Source organism: Leucoraja erinacea, chromosome 16 (assembly GCF_028641065.1).
Source record: "Leucoraja erinacea ecotype New England chromosome 16, Leri_hhj_1, whole genome shotgun sequence".
In the NCBI taxonomy this organism is placed as follows: Eukaryota; Metazoa; Chordata; class Chondrichthyes; order Rajiformes; family Rajidae; genus Leucoraja; species Leucoraja erinaceus.
This window is the reverse complement of record NC_073392.1, coordinates 41,291,116-41,310,055: the sequence shown is the minus strand read 5'-3', so window position 1 is coordinate 41,310,055 and position 18,940 is coordinate 41,291,116. Positions and strand designations below refer to the sequence as shown.

Sequence of the window (18,940 nt, the reverse complement as noted above, 5' to 3'; positions counted from 1 at the left end):
AATTAAAGGGTGCTCTTCTAGAAAGGAGGTGATGAGGAACTTCTTTAGTCAGAGGGTGGTTAATCTGTGGAACACATTGCCACAGAGGGCTATGGAGGTCAAGTCAGCGGATGTTTTTAAGGCAGAGATAGACAAATTCTTGATGAGAACGGGTGTCAAGGGTTATGGGGAGAAGGCAGGAGAATGGGATTAGGAGGCAGAGATCAGCCACGATTGAATGGCGGAATGGACTCGATGGGCCAAATGGCCTAATTCCACTCCTGTAACTTGTGAACTTGCGATACTTCCTACATTGCATCCGTAGAAATGTATTGGTGTATTTGGGGACATGCTGGATCTATTTACACATAGGAGAGTGGTGATTCAACCAGTGTGGGAGTTGGATCAGAAACAGACAAGTTGTGTATGTGGGCAGGTCAGCAACTAATGGGGTAGCAAGGAAGAATGGGTGAAGTACACACACCTGAATGGTATGAAGGAGACCCAGGAGTTTAGAACATTCAGCGCTAACTGCGATCAGCTAATGGAGCACAACAGTCAAGAAAACTAGCTGCCTCGAGAAGAACAACAGCTCTAGGTTAGCTAATGGTTCATTTTATGATGCAACTAGACCAAGTGCAGACCCGTTGGGTCTGTTTCCCCAATGCGCTGCGGGGGGGGGGGGGGGGGGGCTGCAGCATCACACTCACACTAACCACCCCCCAAACTCACAGGTGGGGGGGGGGGGGGGGAGAGGGAGAGGGGGGGGGGGGGGGGGGGGGGGGGGAAGAGAAGAGGGAGAGAGGGGAGAGAGAGGAGGAAACGGGAGAGATTTGGGAGGGAGAGGAGAGCGGGGTAGGGGGAGAGAGAGGAGTGGGAGAAGAGGGGGGAGGGCAGGAAGGCGGTAGGGGGTGGGAGAGGGATAGTGGGGAGTGGTGCAAGAGAGGGGAAGGGGGGAGGAGGGAGAGGGGTGAGGAGAGATAGAGAGGGGGGAAGGGGAGGTGGAGAGTGGGTGGGGGGGGAGGCGGGGGAAGGATAGGAAGGAGGAGGAGGAGGGGGGGGGGGAGGGGGGGAGGGGGAGAGGGGGGGGGGGGGGGGGGGGGGGGGGGGGGGGGGGGGGGGGGGGGGGGGGGGGGGGGGGGGGGGGGGGGAGGGGGGGGGGGGGGGGGGGGGGGAGAGAGAGGGGATGGGGAGGGAGAGAGAGAGGGTGGGGTAAGGGGGAGAGAGAGTGGAAGAGTGGGGAGGGAGGGGGTAGGAGGAGTGGTGGATGAGGGACAGGGGGGGTAGGGGGGGGGGGAAGGGGGGGGGGGGAGGGGGGCAGGGGGGTGGGGGAGAGGGGGGTGGGGGAGAGAGGGATGGGGGTGGGGGAGGAGGGGAGGAGGGGGGGAGGAGGAGGTAGAGGGGTGAGGAAGGGAGATGAAGAAGGGGGGAGGAGAGAGGGATGGGGAGGGAAGGGAGGAGGGAGATGGGTAGAGGGATGGGGATGGGGGGAGGAGAGTGTGGAGGGAGGGGGAGAAGAGTGGGGGGGAGAGAGGGGAAATAGTGGGGAGGGAGAGTGGAAGGGGGAGGGGTAGGGACAGTCCATCTGTTCCCCATTCCCTATCACCCCCAATCCTCTTTCTTATCCCACACACGTGATGATGCGCTTCGACACAGGCTGCGGTGGTGGGGTGGAGCGGCTGGTGCAAAGGCATAAGTAAATGGAAGCATTCTGATTGGATTCCGATCTGTGAGCATTGGGCATTGTGACATCACATGATGGAACGTTCACCAACATTCTATGGGTGAGAAGCTGGTTTTTTTTGGGGGGGGGGGGGAGAGGGGAAGGATTTTATTAAAAATGTGTACATAAACACGACAAAATTTAATCATGAGTGGATACTTAAAATGAAAAGTGAAATCTCTACCGAAATGGAAAGAATCTCGGCGATTCTGCGTCTGGTGTAGGCGTAGCAACGAATCAAAGGCTGGGAGCCACAAGTCAGGCAGAAACACACACACACACACACACAGTTTTATATTATAGATAGATAATCCAACTTCACTTCAAAACCATGGCCAGCATTAGCGGTTACACATGGAACATTGAACAGTACTGGAACAGGCCCTTCAGCCCACAACCTCCATGGTGACTATGATGTCAGTCAGACTAATCTCCCCTGCCTGCAGGTGATCCATATCCCTCCATTCCCTGCATATCTATGTGCCCATTTAAAAGCCTCGCAAATGCCACCATCAAAAGACATTCAAATCTTGGTGGCAGAGGAGGAATCAAAGAGGAACCTATAGAGTTTGCAACTCAGAAAGAAAGCATTGGAGTGTTTTGGGTGGGGAATATATACTAGAAGACTACTTTAAGGACCGAGGGAAGGTTGAGAAGCCAGTGTTAAACAAACTAACGGTACTTTTGGGATGGATCCCAGGGAATTCTTCCCAACTAAGTTTGCTCAACAAGTGGAAGCAGCTTCCATGTACACCTGGGAGCCAAACGAGTTGCTGCCTTACAGCGAATGCAGCGCCGGAGACCCTGGTTCGATCCCGACTACGGGTGCTGTCTATACGGAGTTTGGACATTCTCCCCACGACCTGCGTGGATTTTCTCCAAGATCTTCGGTTTCCTCCCTCACTCTAAAGACGTACAGGTTTGTAGGTTAATTGGCTTGGTAAATGTAAAAAAAAAAATTGTCCCTAGTGTGTGTAGGATAGTGTTAGTGTGCAGGGATCGCTGGTCGGCGCGGACCAAGTGTGTCTAAACAGAACTAAATTAAACAACTACCACAGGAGATGGACAACATCTCATTAACGTCATGCAGAATATTCTTAAACCATTATTACTTTATATTGAACATAGACTCGATGGGCCGACTGGCCTAATTCTACTCCTGTTACTTGTGAGCTGTACTGGGAATGCTGCTACAGTTGCCCTCCTCTCCGAGGCTACACCCCTGGCCTTGCTTGGCCAGTGCCCTATAATCTGGAGACACACTACAATGCTGCTCCAACCATTAGTCTGTTCAATACAACAGCTGCAAGCACCGATGATTAAATCTTTAGAAATGTGGATCCCATGACCGTCTTACGCAATGGCACACGGAACCAATCAAAGAATTCATGTAGAAATAGCAGTGTTGGCAAAACATGACTGAGAGCTTGGAATGTGGCATCGTTATCACTGCACACACTCAAAACTCAAAACACATTCACTCCCTTGGCAACAGCATTAGTCTTTCCGTTGAAGCCAGGCACAAAACGCTGGAGTAACTCAGCGGGGCAGACGGCACCTCTGGGGAAAAGGAATGGGGCAACGTTTCAGGTTGAGACCTTTCTTCAGACTGAGAAAGGGGAGAGGGAAATGAGAGATATAGATGGTGATGTAGAGAGGGTTTAGTCCTTTATTTGAGCGAGACAGTGGAATGAGAGGAAGATTCCTCATCCACCTCCTCAGTAAAACAGTGATAAGCTCTCTTTAGGCAGCTTATAGCCTAAAGGGAGTACAGAGAAGGTTCACCAGACTGATTCCTGGAATGTCAGGACTTTCATATGAAGAAAGACTGGATAGACTCGGCTTGTACTCGCTAGAATTTAGAAGATTGAGGGGGGATCTTATAGAAACGTACGAAATTCTTAAGGGGTTGGACAGGCTAGATGCAGGAAGATTGTTCCCGATGTTGGGGAAGTCCAGAACAAGAGGTCACAGTTTAAGGATGAGGGGGAAATCTTTTAGGACCGAGATGAGAAAATAATTTTTTACACAGAGAGTGGTAAATCTGTGGAATTCTCTGCCACAGAAGGTAGTTGATGCCAGTTCATTGGCTATATTTAAGAGGGAGTTAGATGTGGCCCTTGTGGCTAAAGGGATCATGGGGTATGGAGAGAAGGCAGGTACAGGATACTGAGGTTGGATGATCAGCCATGATCATATTGAATGGCGGTGCAGGCTCGAAGGGCCGAATGGCCTACTCCTGCACCTATTTTCTCTGTTTCTATGTTTCCTCCTCAGTACAAATGGAGACCAGAAAATGACTTTATACATTGTAAATGACATAATGAGCCAATTTCCAGCATTATAAGGTTGGCAAGGCTTCATTGACACTACCGCCCAAAACACCAACCTCTTTTAGCGGCACAGTGGAAGTGGCACAGCTGGTTGAGCCGCTGCCTCACGGTGCCAGAGACCCTGATTCGATCCTGACCTCGGGTGCTGTCGGTGTGGAGTTTGCACGTTCTCCTTGTGACCACGTGGGTTTCCTCCAGGTGCTCCGGTTTCCTCCCACGTCCCAAAGATGTGCGGCTTTGTAAGTTAATTGACCTCTATAAAATTGCCCCCAGTTTAGTTTTCGTTTAAGAATACAGCGCGGAAACAGGTCCCTCAGCACCCGCCCCACCCGAGTCCACGCCGACCAGTGATCCCCGCACACTAACACTATCCTACACACACTAGGGACAATTTTACATTTTATACCAAGCCAATTAACCTACAAACCTGTATGTCTTTGGAGTGTGGGAGGAAACCGAAGATCTCCGAGGCAACCCATGCAGGTCATGGGGAGAACGTGCAAACTCCGTACAGCCAGCACCCGTAGTCAGGATCGAAATGGGTTTCTGGCACTGACAGGCAGTAGCACTACCGGCATGCCACCGTGCCGCCCTTTAGGGCTTGTGTAGAACTAGTATGTGAAAATTTAGCATGCACAGAATTTCATTGTTCTATCTGGGACACATGACAATAAAACTCTCTTGACTCTTGAACCAGTGATCGTTCGGCAGCATGGACATAGTGGGCTGAAGGGCCCGTTTCCATGCTTTATCTCCGAGCTAAATTTAACCACATCTGGAAGGATAGCGCAGGCCCCCAAATTCATATTCGGGCAAGGAAATATAATGACCATTCCCTCGTCAATAGTGGGCCCAGAGTGCTGGAATACCCTTGCCCATCATCAGTGTGGGACCTTACTTATTACAATAATTGCAGCCATCCAAGGCATCCGTTCCCAACCCAACTCAAAGGTCAATTAAGGATGGGCTACAAATACTCATCCAGCAACAACACCCACTCATATCCGACAAATAAATATGTGAAGGAAGGCACTGCAGATGCTGGTTTGCATCGAAGATGGACATGAAGAAGGGTCTCCACCCGAAACGTCACACATTCCTTCTATCCAGAGATGCTGCCTGTCCCGCCGAGTTACTCCAGCATTTGTACCTAGATCAATTTGTGAATTCAGTTGTACAATAAATGTCCCAGTTAGTAATATGTAGGAAGGAACTGCAGCTGTTGATTTACAAAAAGCTGGAGTAACTCAGCAGCATCATCTCTGGAGAGAAGGAATGGGTGACGTTTCTGCCTCGAGACTCTTCTTCAATGTTACAGTTCCTGCAAAAATAGTGGGATGAAGCCAACCTTTATTCCGATTGAACATCCGAAGATATGTTGAATGCATTACAAAGAAACATAGAAATTAGGTGCAGGAGTAGGCATTCGGCCCTTCGAGCCTGCACCGCCATTCAATATGATCATGGCTGATCATTCAACTCAGCATCCTGTACCTGCCTTCTCTCCATACCCCTGATCCCCTTAGCCACAAGGGCCACATCTAACTCCCTCTTAAATATAGCCAATGAACTGGCCTCAACTACCCTCTGTGGCAGAGAGTTCCAGAGATTCACCACTCTCTGCGTGAAAAAAGTTCTTCTCATCTCGGTTTTAAAGGATTTCCCCTTTATCCTTAAGCTGTGACCCCTTGTCCTGGACTTCCCTAACATCGGGAACAATCTTCCTGCATCTAGCCTGTCCAACCCCTTAAGAATTTTGTAATTTTGTAAGTTTCTATAAGATTGGATACATAATACTGTAATGTACTGCGCTACGGAACTGCATTACATGATGCTCAACCATTCATGAGAGTGCATCAGTCAGATGAACTGGGGTCATGGCCAAAACCTTCAACACACTGACAAAGGCAACCCTTTAGTAAGACTCAAGGACTCTTATGTTAGCAGTGAGTTTTACAACACAAGGGGAGAAGTGTATCAGTCAAAGGCTGTGATCACAACTCCTATGTTAAGTCAGTACAGCAGGACATTTATACACCAAAAAAGGTGACAATTGAGGAAGTACAAAGGTAGACAAAAATGCTGGAGAAGTTCAGCGGGTGAGGCAGCATCTATGGAGTGAAGGAATAGGTGACGTTTCGGGTCAGACTGATCTAAGTACAAAGGTGAGGTAGATTGATATGTTAATTACAGGATCTATACATTACTCTTACATTATACAAACATTGTGACTTCTTGGTTCCCCACGAAGCAGAGTAAAGTTAAGGAGACGAGGAAACACTTTTTCTCACAGAGAGTGGTGAGTCTGGAATTCTCTGCCTCAGAGGGCGGTGGAAGCAGGTACTCTGGATGCTTTCAATGGAGAGCTAGATAGGGCTCTTAAAAATAGCGGAGTCAGGGGATATGGAGAGAGGGCAGGAACGGGGTACTGATTGGGGATGCTCAGCCATGATCACATTGAACGGCGGTGCTGGCTCGAAGGGCCGAATGGCCTACTCCTGCACATATTGTCTATTGTCTATTAATATGTTCACTATTTGACACTAGATTGCGACTTCTCTGTTCTTGACGTAACGGGATTCCTCAGCCTACCCAATGAAGATCCTGCTACAATTTAACCCACTACAATACCACCCGCTTTAGTGTCATTTGCAAACGTGCTGATCATGCCATGTACGTTCTCATCTAAATCATTGATGTAGATGACAAACAGCAATGGGACCAGCACTGAACCCTGAGGTACACCACTAGTCACAGGCTTCCAGCCCAAAAAACAACCTTTGCCATCACCCTCTGCTTCCTTCCATGAAGCCAATTTTCTAAAGGGCCTGTCCCACTTGGCGATTTTGTCGAAGTGACGTATCAGGTCACAGAAAATGTTGCGGTGTGATGACGTGTGATGTGTGTTTCAAGTGACGCAACAGTTTTTTTTTGTCGCCGCTGGATTTTGAAATGTTCAAAATGTCCCATATGATCAAACCTTCCAGAGACGCCTAACATATATTTCAAAATGAGTAAATTATCGTTTGAAAAATTGCAGAACTCGGGACTGAGATTGTTTTTGTTTATACCAGCAACCCTGGCTTGCCTTAGCAACTGAGTTCTAATTTGGGATGGTTATTTTATATCCTTTGCCTACGCAAGTAGCTAATGTCAATACTGGAAAATATTAAGGAATACAGCAAACATAGCTGAAACAAAATTAAAACTTACCAGCACATGCCGGCCGGGGCAGGACTGCCTGAGCATTGTGAATTAGCATTAGGTGTTTGTCTGGCCATTTTCACTGTTTCAGTTTATTGTCACGTGCACTGAGGTACAGTGAAAAGCATTTGTTGTGTGCTCTCCAGTCAGCAGAAAGACGAGACATGATTACAATCGAGCCATTACAGTGTATTGATACATGATAAGGGAATATCATGGTTAGAGTAAGAAATGTTGCTGTTGGAGTAGAGATTTAAGAGTGTGGAACGATTGTAATAAGTGACTGTGGATCTGCTTCTGTGGCTAATCTTGGACGTTGGATCCTGCCAAGGTCACCGAAAATCCCACTGCTCCTGCCCTAAAGGGCCTGTCCCACTGTACGAGGTAATTCAAGAGTTCTCTCGAGTTTCCCCTGATTCGAACTCAGAGAATTGCGGTAATAGCCGCTCGTAGGTACTCGGGGCTCTCGTGGACATTGTTCAACGTTGAAAAAACTTCACGAGCTTGCCGCATTTCCCGAGTACCTGCCGTTAGCGTTACGAGCCGCTAAGAGACGCCCCGAGCTCCGACGTACCCGCTACGTACATTCTATGTACTTACCACGAGTTAGATTTTTTTTAAAACTCAGGAGAGCTCTTGGGCAAACTCGTATAAGCCCTTTAATTGTATCACCCATTTCCCTGGAACTACACTGGATCATGTTTAACATACATATGATTAAAAACAGTAGGCTCCTCAAACGACAATCCAACAAGATCATAGGTGATCTAAGGTGATGTAACTGCATCCTCAACTCTGCATTCCTGCCTACTATTTCTCCCCCCCTCTCCCCCCCTCCCTTTGCTAACCTACCTCTGCCTTAATGGGGTATCCTTTAAAAATGCCACAGACTCACAACACTCAAGAAAAAACGTCACCTCACTTCTGGGTAAAATGAGCAACGCATCAGTTTTAAGTAGTGATCCCTAGTTTGAGATTTCCCCCATTGCCAATTCTGCTTTCACTCACCATGGCTCCAAACTCTGGGGCCAGTCCCTAATCTTCCTGCCCATCTGTCACTCTGCTTCTAAAGAGCTCCTCAAAATCTCTTTGTTTTTTGAATCCTGCCCCCAATTTCTCCGTTGCTGGCTCCTTATCAAATGATTTGACAGCACGAGTGTGAAGTGCATCTAAATGTTTTTTGTTGCATGAACGGTTAAAAATGAAAGCAGTTGTCACTTTGCTGGGCACCATAGATCCAAGAAGATTGTCTTTCAAATTGCATGGAGATGTCGAGTATTTTGCACTAAAACAAGCACATTAACATGAGCACCAGCTTTAAAATGTCACTGAATGTCATTGGTGTGAAATCGCTTTCACACCAATTAACTGATATCAAAGTACTTGATAGTTCATATATGGCGAGGCAGAGGCTTTCTCCTGATTGACCAACAAAGCACAAACTAAATGGTCTAAAATATAAAGACAGAAGGACATATGTTTCCCACACTCGAAGATCCAGACAGCCCGGGAGAATAAACTGCTGATTGTCATTAGGCTGTAAGCAGAAAAGAAAAAAAATGGGTGTAATTGGATTTTAAATAATTTCCTGTCCTTGTGACTAAAGAGGCTATCTGTGTGTAGTGCCTTTGTGCTTTGTCATGGAATAAGTCAGAAGTTGATTCTCTCTTGCTTTGTTACTGTGCTTTGTTGCTCTCTACAGTTCAACAGCTGCTGGGGTTTTCCCTCTCACTGAAATGCCTGGCAAGGAGCAGGACAGCAATCAACAGTCAGTTTCTTTGCCGAGCTTGGTGCCAGATAGCAGACAGGCAGCCTTTGCCTGGTGTCCTTCACGACCACAAGTGACCGCGGCCAATTTTCACACAGTCACCTCTCACAAACGGCAATGTTGGGGCAGGCAGTGATGTGTGTTCCCTATTCCTTAGGGCCAACAGGACTAGTACTACAGTTCGATGTCTCAGCCATAAGATGGCACCGCTGGCAATTCAGTGCACTGTCGGCACTGCCGTGAAGTGTCGGCAAAGAAGGCGGAACTCAAGTCCTAGACCAGGGATGGGGAACCTTTTCATGTTGGAATGCCGCATTAAGTTAGCTGTAATCTAATAAGGCCGCATCCAAGAAGCTTCAATTAGATATACTTCAAAATGTACATTATTTTGTTAAAATAGCCCTCATGACTTACTAATGTTATAATTGTGGCCGTCATTGAATCTTCTTTTACTCTTTGGTATTTAAATTTTTTAATTCATTTTAAGATTAAATTTAAAATAATAAAAGAGGAACAAAAGCATAATAATAAAAATAAAAGGATTTATTCTACAACATTTGGATTCATTCAAAAGGCCTCACTTAATGGCCCAGAAGGCCACATGGAGCCTTAAGGCCGCAGGTTCCCCACCCCGTCCTAGGGTGTGACCGCCTGTCCTAGGGTGTTCCCTACCCCGCCTTTGAGTGTGGCCGCCTGTGGGCTTGGGGCCAGTGCGATTTGACAGAACATCTTCTTGTCATGTGTAAGAAAGAACTGCAGATGCTGGCTTACACCAAAGATTGACACAAAATGCTGGAGTAACTCAGCCGGATAGGCAGCATCTCTGGAGAGAAGGAACGGGTGACTCTCATAGTCTGAAGAAAGGTCACAACTCGAAACAAAATACTGTATATGGTATGTACCTTTATTAGGTTCCTAAAAATGTGCTCAACAAACGGATATATTAGTTATTACCCTTCATGTCCCCCGGTAAAGCCCCAAACGACCCCCCCATGGGGATTCCCACCCCCAGGTTAAGAACCACTGGTATAGAACAAGCTGCCGGAGGAGGTAATTGAGGCAGGGACTATCCTGCCATTTAAGAAGCAGTTAGACAGGTACATGGATAGTACAGGTTTGGAGGGATTTATCATCAAATGCTGGCAGGTGGAACTAGTGTAGCTGGGACATATTGGCTGGTGTGGGCAAGTTAGGCCGAAGGGCCTGTTTCCACACTGTATCACTCCATGACCCGATGACTCCTTCTCTACAGGGATGCTGCTTGACCTGCTGAGTTACTCTGGCATTCTGTGTCTCTCAAGCGTGGGCACTTGGGCAGGTTCCAGAAACATGGGCTTGTACACTCTGGAGTTTAGAAGGATGAGAGGTATCTCATTGAAACAAATAAGATTGTTAAGGGCTTGGACACACTAGAGGCAGAAAACATGTTCCCGATGTTGGGGGAGTCCACAACCAGGGGCCACAGTTTAAGAACAAGGAGTAAGCCATTTAGAACGGAGACGAGGAAACACTTTTTCTCACAGAGAGTGGTGAGTCTGTGGAATTCTCTGCCTGAGAGGGCGGTGGAGGCAGGTTCTCTGGGTGCTTTCAAGAGAGAGCTAGATAGGGCTCTTAAAAATAGTGGAGTCAGGGGATTTGGGGAAGGCAGGAACGTGGTACTGATTGTGGATGATCAGCCATGATCATATTGAATGGCGGTGCTGGCTCGAAGGGAGAAATGGCCTACTCCTGCACCTAATGTCTATTGTGTATATGTTGCGACTCTAGGACTTGTACATCAGCAGGAATAGGCACCTGGAGGAGAAATTGGGCAGCCTGGAAGTGAGGAATATGTCACTTTACAGTAAGATGACCGAGGATAGCAAGGTGTTTTAAAGATCCTGAATATTGAAAGCATGCCATCTGGGAACTTGACTCCATTCTAACTTTGTCAATAATGTTTTAGTTTCACCAGCAATGGGCAAGTAGGCAGATGTTGCCCAAAACCGACTTCATTACTGGAAACGCAAACTAAGTTTCAGTTACCATGCATGCCTCAACGTTCTCCCTGACGGCATTTCCCCCTATTTCCATCAGCAATTACCTTTATAACTCGTTGAAGCAGGATAATCAATTGATGTGGCTTGAAGGAATTTTGGACCATTTCATTCCCACGCATACCCAAATTTCCAATGAGTCATCAAATGCCCTTTATCTGTGAGAGGTTTCCAAATTTTCAATGTGGAATAAAAGTCCTTAAGACTTTTTTTGGAGTCTTAAGGAAAAAATAAGTATTTTCTCTACGTTAATGTTACTACATTGTGGATAACTGCAATTTTTTTTCCTCAAAAAAAAAATCTTTATTTACAGTTCTGATTACTACTAATTAAGTTAATATAAATTCCACAAACCAGGTTATTTCAAATCATTTTACAGCAAAGCTGTTGCCTTGTATGAACTTTTCCAAGCCGACTGGATGTCTTTCATTCTTTTAGTTTAGTTTAGAGATACAGCGCAGAATCAGAACCCACCAGCGATCCCTGCACACTAACATTATCCTGCACACACTAGGGACAATTTACATTTACACCAAGCCAATTAACCTCCAAACCTGTACGTCTTTGGAGTGTGGGAGGAAACTGGAGACCTCGTAGAAAACCAACGCAGGTCATGGGAGAACGTACAGACAGCACCCTTCGTCAGGATTGAACCTGGGTCCCTGTCACTGCAAAGCAGCAACTCTACCGCTGCGCTACCGTGCTGCACTTCCACGCAACATAATCCACTGTAGATGTTCACAGCTATTTGTAGACGCCAACGTGGGATGAAAGAAATCCGGAATGAAACAAAACAAAAATTCTCTAAAGCCAGGCAGCATGTGTGGAGAGAGAAACAGAGTTAATGTTTCAAGTCAGTGACCTGGTATCAGAATTGATGAAACATTAAGGTACAGGAAGGAACTGCAGCTGCTGGTTTACTCCAAAGATAGACACAAAATGGAGGAGTAACTCAGCAGGTCAGGCAGCATCTCTGGAGAAAAGGAATAGGTGACGCTTTGCCCTTCTTCAGACAGTCAGGGGAGAGGGAAACTAGAGGTATGAAAAGGTTCAGAACTAATCAGAGCCAGCACCGATGACCAAGGAAAGGTGGAGCCCACAATGGTCCATTGTTGGCTGTAGAATAGGTGATAATGAAGGGACATATAGTTGCAAATAGTGCAAGTAGCTGGATGCCTAGGGTGGGGGAGGGGCAGAGAGAGAAGGGTTACTTGAAATCATTAACATTGTTTTTCTCCACACAGGTGCTACCTGACCAAGTGTACACTTTTTACATTTTTTGTTTTAAGAGATTGAACACGGTATGTGTTTGTTGTTGGGTAGTTGGGGCATTTTTCCCAACATCAGGCCAACAATCAGATGCCTGGACTTAAAGACTTGCATTTCCAGTTCACCTTGGCATGACTATTGGCCACTGCTGGGTGAGTCACAACCAACTAACATTCAAGTACAGAAGCCATGTTTCCTGGTAGGTAGGTAGGTGTGGCAGATCATTTGGTGCCTGTGCGATTTGGTAGCCTTTGGTAGAAGGAACTGCAGATGCTGGTTTAAACCGATGAAAGACACAAAACGTTGGAGTAATTCAGGGGGGACGCGCAGCATCTCTGGAGAAAAGGAATGGATGATGTTTTGGGTCTGAAGAAGGGTCTCAACCCGAAGCGTCACCCATTCTTCTCTCCAGAGGTGCTGCCTGTCCCGCTGAGTTACCCTAACGTTTCGTGACCTTCGATTACCCTCGATTACCTACGACTAACATGCCGACCTACTACGACTAAACCTACAAGTAAAAAAAGCATCACATTTTTTCCATGGCGACCTTTTTCTTACCTGCGGGCATTTTTTTTTAACATATTGAAAAAAATACCGTGACCAGTACGCGGAGATCACTCTCGAGCATGAAGGAGAGTTACGAAGACCTCCTACGACCTCGTGTCGACCACGCTGCGTGTACGAGTCGAGGGCAAACTTGTCAGAACTCGCAGATTAGGTCGCCCAAGTGGGACAGGGCCTTAAGGGTGGACACGCCACAGAAGGCTGTGGAGGCCATGTCAATGGATATTGTTAAGGCAGAGATAGATTAGATTCTTGTTTAGCACGGGTATCAAGGGTCATGGTGAGAAGGCAGGAGAATGGGGTTCGGAGGGAGAGATCGATCAGCCATGATGGAATGGCGGAGTAGACTTGATGGGCTTACTTATTGATAGTTGGTAACTGGATTGAGAAAAAGAGAAGGAGTTAACATTCAATATCAGGTTGGGAGGCAGCGAGCAGAGGGGAATGGGCAAACACTGGGCAGATGGAATATAATGCAAGGTGTTCATTTTGGTAGAAAAGATAGAAATGCTTTATTTTATTTAAACAGCAAGAGATTGAAAGGCACTAACTGGTGTTCACATGTATCTGGGCATTTTGATACAAGAATTACTGATTGTTAACATACAGTAATCAATTATGAAGGCCTTAACTCCAAAATAACTTGAGTGTTGGACTAGATATGTTTTGATCCAATATGGCCCAAGAGGAGAAACCATTCAGTGGTCCGAGAACACTGATGCAATTATCAAGAAAGCTCATCAATGCCTCTACTTCCTGAGAAGATTACGGAGAGTCGGTTTGTCAAGGAGGACTCTCTCGAACGTCTACAGGTGCACAGTAGAGAGCATGCTGACTGGTTGCATCGTGGCTTGGTTCGGCAACTTGAGCGCCCTGGAGAGGAAAAGACTACAAAAAGTAGTAAACACTGCCCAGTCCATCATTGGCTCTGACTTTCCTTCCATCGAGGGGATTTATCGCAGTCGCTGCCTCAAACAGGCTGGCAGTATCATCAGAGACGCACACCATCCTGGCCACACACTCATCTCCCTGCTACCTTCAGGTAGAAGGTACAGGAGCCTGAAGACTGCAACAACCAGGTTCAGGAATAGCTCCTTCCCCACAGCCATCGGGTTATTAAACCTGGCTCGGACAAAACTCTGATTATTGGTGGCCCATTATCTGCTATTTGCACTTTATCAGTTCATTTGTTTATGTGTGTATATGTATATATTGTGGTATATGGACACACTGATCTGTTTTGTAGTAAATGCCTACTATGTTCTGTGTGCTGAAGCAAAGCAAGAATTTCATTGTCCTATACAGGGACACATGACAATAAATTCCAACTTGAACTTGAACATTTCAGAAGATGGGAAACCTTTGGAACTCTCTACCCTAGAGGGGCTGTGGAGATTCAATTAGTAGCATCAATATATTTTTGAGTTTGAGTTTGGTTTATTGTCACGTGTACCGAGGTACAGTGAAAAGCTGTTGTTGCATGCTAACCAGTCAGCGAAAAGACAATACATGATTATAATCGAGCCATTTACAGTTTTCAGATTTATGATAAAGAGAATAACGTTCAGTGCAAGATAAAGCCAGTAAGGTCCAGTCAAAGATAGTCTAAAAAGGTCTCCATCGAGGTTGATAGTAACCATATAACAATTACAGCATGGAAACAGGCCATCTCGGCCCTACAAGTCCGTGCCGAACAACTTTTACCCCTTAGTCCCACCTGCCTGCAATATAACCATATAACAATTACAGCACAATTACAGTAGTTCGGGACTGCTCTCTAGTTGAGGTAGGATGGTTTAGTTTCCTGCTAACAGCTGGGAAGATGCTGTCCCTGAATCTGGAGGTGTGCATTTTCACACTTCTGTACCTCATGACTGGAGAGGGGAGAAGAGGGAATGGCCAGGGTGCGACTCATCCTTGATTATGTTGCTGGCCTTGCCAAGGCAGCGTGGGGTATAAATTGAGTCAACGGAAGGGAGATAGACACAAAAAGCTGGAGTAACTCAGCGGGACAGGCAGCATCTCTGGAGAGAAGGAACGGATGACATTTTGGGTTGAGACCCTTCTTCAGAATGGCAGGGAGGTTGGTTTGTGTAATGGTCTGGACTGCATCCATAATATTTAGATATTAAAAATCATTCTACTTAGTGTCTGATTAAATTGTGAAGCAGATATGAGAAGCCAGATGGCCCATTGTTGCTCTTCTAATTGTTTAAAGAAAATTACTTCAGATGCATCTAAGTTATTAACATCTCTGGCCATAAGATCTCCAATAAAAAATTATTTACAACTGATACAATCACTAGACATTAAGTGGACCATTAAAAAGATTAAGGGTACAAGATCTATAATAGATTTACATTAGGTCTCTTTGCATAGTGCTTTTCCACTTGCTTCTCATCGGTTACTGGTGGTTTTAAAACATGGATATAAATAAAAACTTACATACAAATTGAACTAAAAATAGGCAATGATTTTTTTTAAATCCTTGACCTTTTAGGAAAACCAGTACTAGCCTTTGAAGAAAGGCAATGTTAATTTTTGGCATTTTCCTTCAACAACAACAAAGCAAGTGGCTTCATACCAAACGCTTTTCCTTCCTTTCCTTTTAGAGAAACAGTACAATGTCCCCAGATTTCAGGAACCAGACGGATTCCGACTTTGAGAGTGACTCATACACCTCATTTCCATTATTCCAGTAAACTGCATTGTTCTGCAGAGCCAAGTTGCTGCTGTTACATAAGGACACACGGAAGCAATAAGCTTATTAGACTGGTGAGGAATGAGTGCACTTAACATGCACAACATATTTATCTTTAACACTTCAGTGGCTATTTGAACTCTCAATGTAGTTGGTTAGTTTAGTTTAGAGATACAGCGTGAAAACAGGCCCTTTGGCCCACTGAGTCCGGACCGACTATCAATCCCCACACATCTACACTATCCTACACACACAAGGGACAATTTCTACATTTATACTGAGCCGATTATGCTGCAAACTTGTACGTCTTTGGATTGTGGAAGGAACCCGCAGATCTCGGAGATCTGGTCACGGGGAGAATGTACAGACTCCGTACAAACAAGCACCCGTGGACAGGATCGAACCCGGGTCTCTGGCGCTCTGAGGCAGCAACTCTACCGCTGCACCACCGTGTTGCCCAGCACAGACCCATTATGTGCGATTCTGGCTGGGATGGTGCAGTTAAACGGAGCTGGAAGTTGTGGCCTCCTGATATCTTGGACATCTTTCTTGCTCGTGGGTTACCAAAGGGTTAATCAAATTGCAGAAGTGAACCAACGTCACAGCTGCTCCCTCAGCATGAGACTGACTGGAGGGTGAGGAACAAGCTGTTTACATGTGTCTTTGGCCACAAAATGGTGGGAAGAAGCAGATACAAAAATTAAGTATAGCCAGGCAAGTCCTTCATTTTATGATAACAGCTCATAATAAACAGTAAATATATCAAACTTTGAGCTACGTTGACTCTTCAGCTTGGTCTCAATTAGAAACCATTTAGCCGTGGCATGTGGTATATTACATACCAAGATTTCCATAAAAGTAAAAATTCCCAAAAGATTTTGCACTGTTGGCAAATAACTTTGACGTCAAAGGCAAACTTTTACACAATAAACTGGAGTAACTCAGCGGGTCAGACAGCATCTCTGGAGAAAAGGAATAGGTGATGTTTTGGGTTGAGATCCTTCATCAGTAGTCTCGAACTGAAACGCCATCTATTCCTTCTCTCCAGAGATGCTGACTGTCCCGCTGAGTTACTCCAGCTTTTTGTGTCTATCTTCCAGTTACTCCAGCATCTGCAGTTCCTTCCTGCACAAAAAGATTCCCAGCATCAATGAAGAGAGAAACAGTGAACATTTCAGTTCAAGGACTCTTGAGAGAGTGGTTGCTGACAGCATTAAAGTGCCCAGATGAGGACATGAATGTCGAGGCATTGAACACTAGTAGACTATTATCTAAATGGTGACCGATTAGGAAAAGGGAGATGCAACGAGACCTGGGTGTCATGGTACACCAGTCATTGAAAGTAGGCATGCAGGTGCAGCAGGCAGTGAAGAAAGCGAATGGTATGTTAGCATTCATAGCAAAAGGATTTGAGTATAGGAGCAGGGAGGTTCTACTGCAGTTGTACAGGGTCTTGGTGAGACCACACCTGGACTATTGCGTACAGTTTTGGTCTCCTAATCTGAGGAAGGACATTCTTGCCATAGAGGGAGTACAGAGAAGGTTCACCAGACTGATTCCTGGAATGTCAGGACTTTCATATGAAGAAAGACTGTATAGACTCAGCTTGTACTCGCTAGAATTTTGAAGATTGAGGGGGGATCTTATAGAAATGAACAAAATTCTTAAGGGGTTGGACCGGCTAGATGTAGAAAGATTGTTCCTGATGTTAGGGAAGTCCAGAACAAGGGGTCACAGTTTAAGGATAAGGGGGAAATCTTTTAGGACCGAGATGAGAAAAACATTTTTCACTCAGAGAGTGGTGAATCTCTGGAATTCTCTGCCACAGAAGGTAGTTGTGGCCAGTTCATTGGCTATATTTAAGAGGTAGTTAGGTGGCCCTTGTGGCTAAGGGGATCAGGGGGTATGGAGAGAAGGCAGGTACAGGATACTGAGTTGGATGATCAGCCATGATCATATTGAATGGCCGTGCAGGCTCAAAGGGCCGAATGGCCTACTCCTGCACCTATTTTCTATGTTTCTACTATAGATCAAGTGTTGGGAGAAGTATTTATATGGAAGTATTTATATACTGGTCAGCATGGGGAGGTTGAATAGACTTGGATTGTTTGCTCTGGAATGTCAGAGGTTATGTGGAGATGACAGAAGTATATAAAATTAGGAGGCTGAGTTAGGGTAGATTCTTTTTCCCCAGGGTGGAAATGTCCAACACTACAGGGCAAAGGTGAGAGAGTAAAGGTTAATGGACTTGTGCGGGGCAAGTTTTGATTTTTTTTTTTTACATAGAGAGTGGTGGGGGCCTGGAAAGCATTGCCTGAAGTAGTGGTGGAAGGGGAGGAAGGTACGATAGGAGCATGTAAGACGCTTTTAGACACACACACAGAAGTCCAGGGAATAGAGGGGTGTGGATCCTGTACAGGCAGATCAGATCAATTTAACCAGGCATCAAGAATGGGGTTACATAGAAACATAGAAATTAGGTGCAGGAGTAGGCCATTCGGCCCTTCGAGCCTGCACCGCCATTCAATATGATCATGGCTGATCATCCAACTCAGTATCCCGTACCTGCCTTCTCTCCATACCCCCTGATCCCCTTAGCCAGAAGGGCCACATCTAACTCCCTCTTAAATATAGCCAATGAACTGGCCTCAACTACCCTCTGTGGCAGAGAGTTCCAGAGATTAGGAGGGAAAGATAGATCAGCCATGATAAAATGGCGGAGTAGACTTGATGGGCCGAATGGTCTAATTCTATTCCTATTCTTTATGTCCTTATGATCGGCACAAACATTGTGGGCCGAAGGACACGATCCTGTGCTGTCATTTTCTGTGTTCTTATGGACAAGTCGGGCCGAATGGCCTACTTCCATGCTGTACATTTCTATGACTCTTCATCAGAACGGGCAAGGTGAGGATACATGCACAGAGAACACACATAGGCCTTGTCTAACTGGCAGAACTATTTCACAAACTACCTATCCACCAATGTTGCCAACTTTCACTCCCAAACAAGGGTAAAAAGGTCAAAATAAGGGACAAATTCCCGACGGCATAGAGCACAGAAGGCCTTTGTTGAGTCACCACTGACGTGCTTAACCCATGACTTTCTTGCTTCCCATTGCTTGTTATAGCTGCGTAGTCTGTTCTTTGTTGCAGGTTTATCCATATTTGCACACGCCAAACCGACCGAACACCAGACGTTACTGAAACTTGTTGTTTTGGCAGGAAGTGGCAAAATATAGCGTACAGCTGATGCGATTAACAGGCATACAGTAATACTGTGTAGAAACAGGCCCTTCGGCCCAACACACCCACACTAGCCAAAGGGGGCTGTGATTGGATGACAGGTGAATCGCTCGTGCGT

At 46.0% G+C, this 18,940-nt stretch overlaps 1 protein-coding gene across 3 annotated transcripts in view; it reads right to left on the bottom strand.

Moving 5' to 3' along the window:
* Window positions 1-18,940, bottom strand: part of shisa10.1 (shisa family member 10, tandem duplicate 1) — a 150,243-nt gene that overhangs the window by 31,825 nt on the left and 99,478 nt on the right. The gene's annotated exons all lie outside the window — the stretch shown is intronic.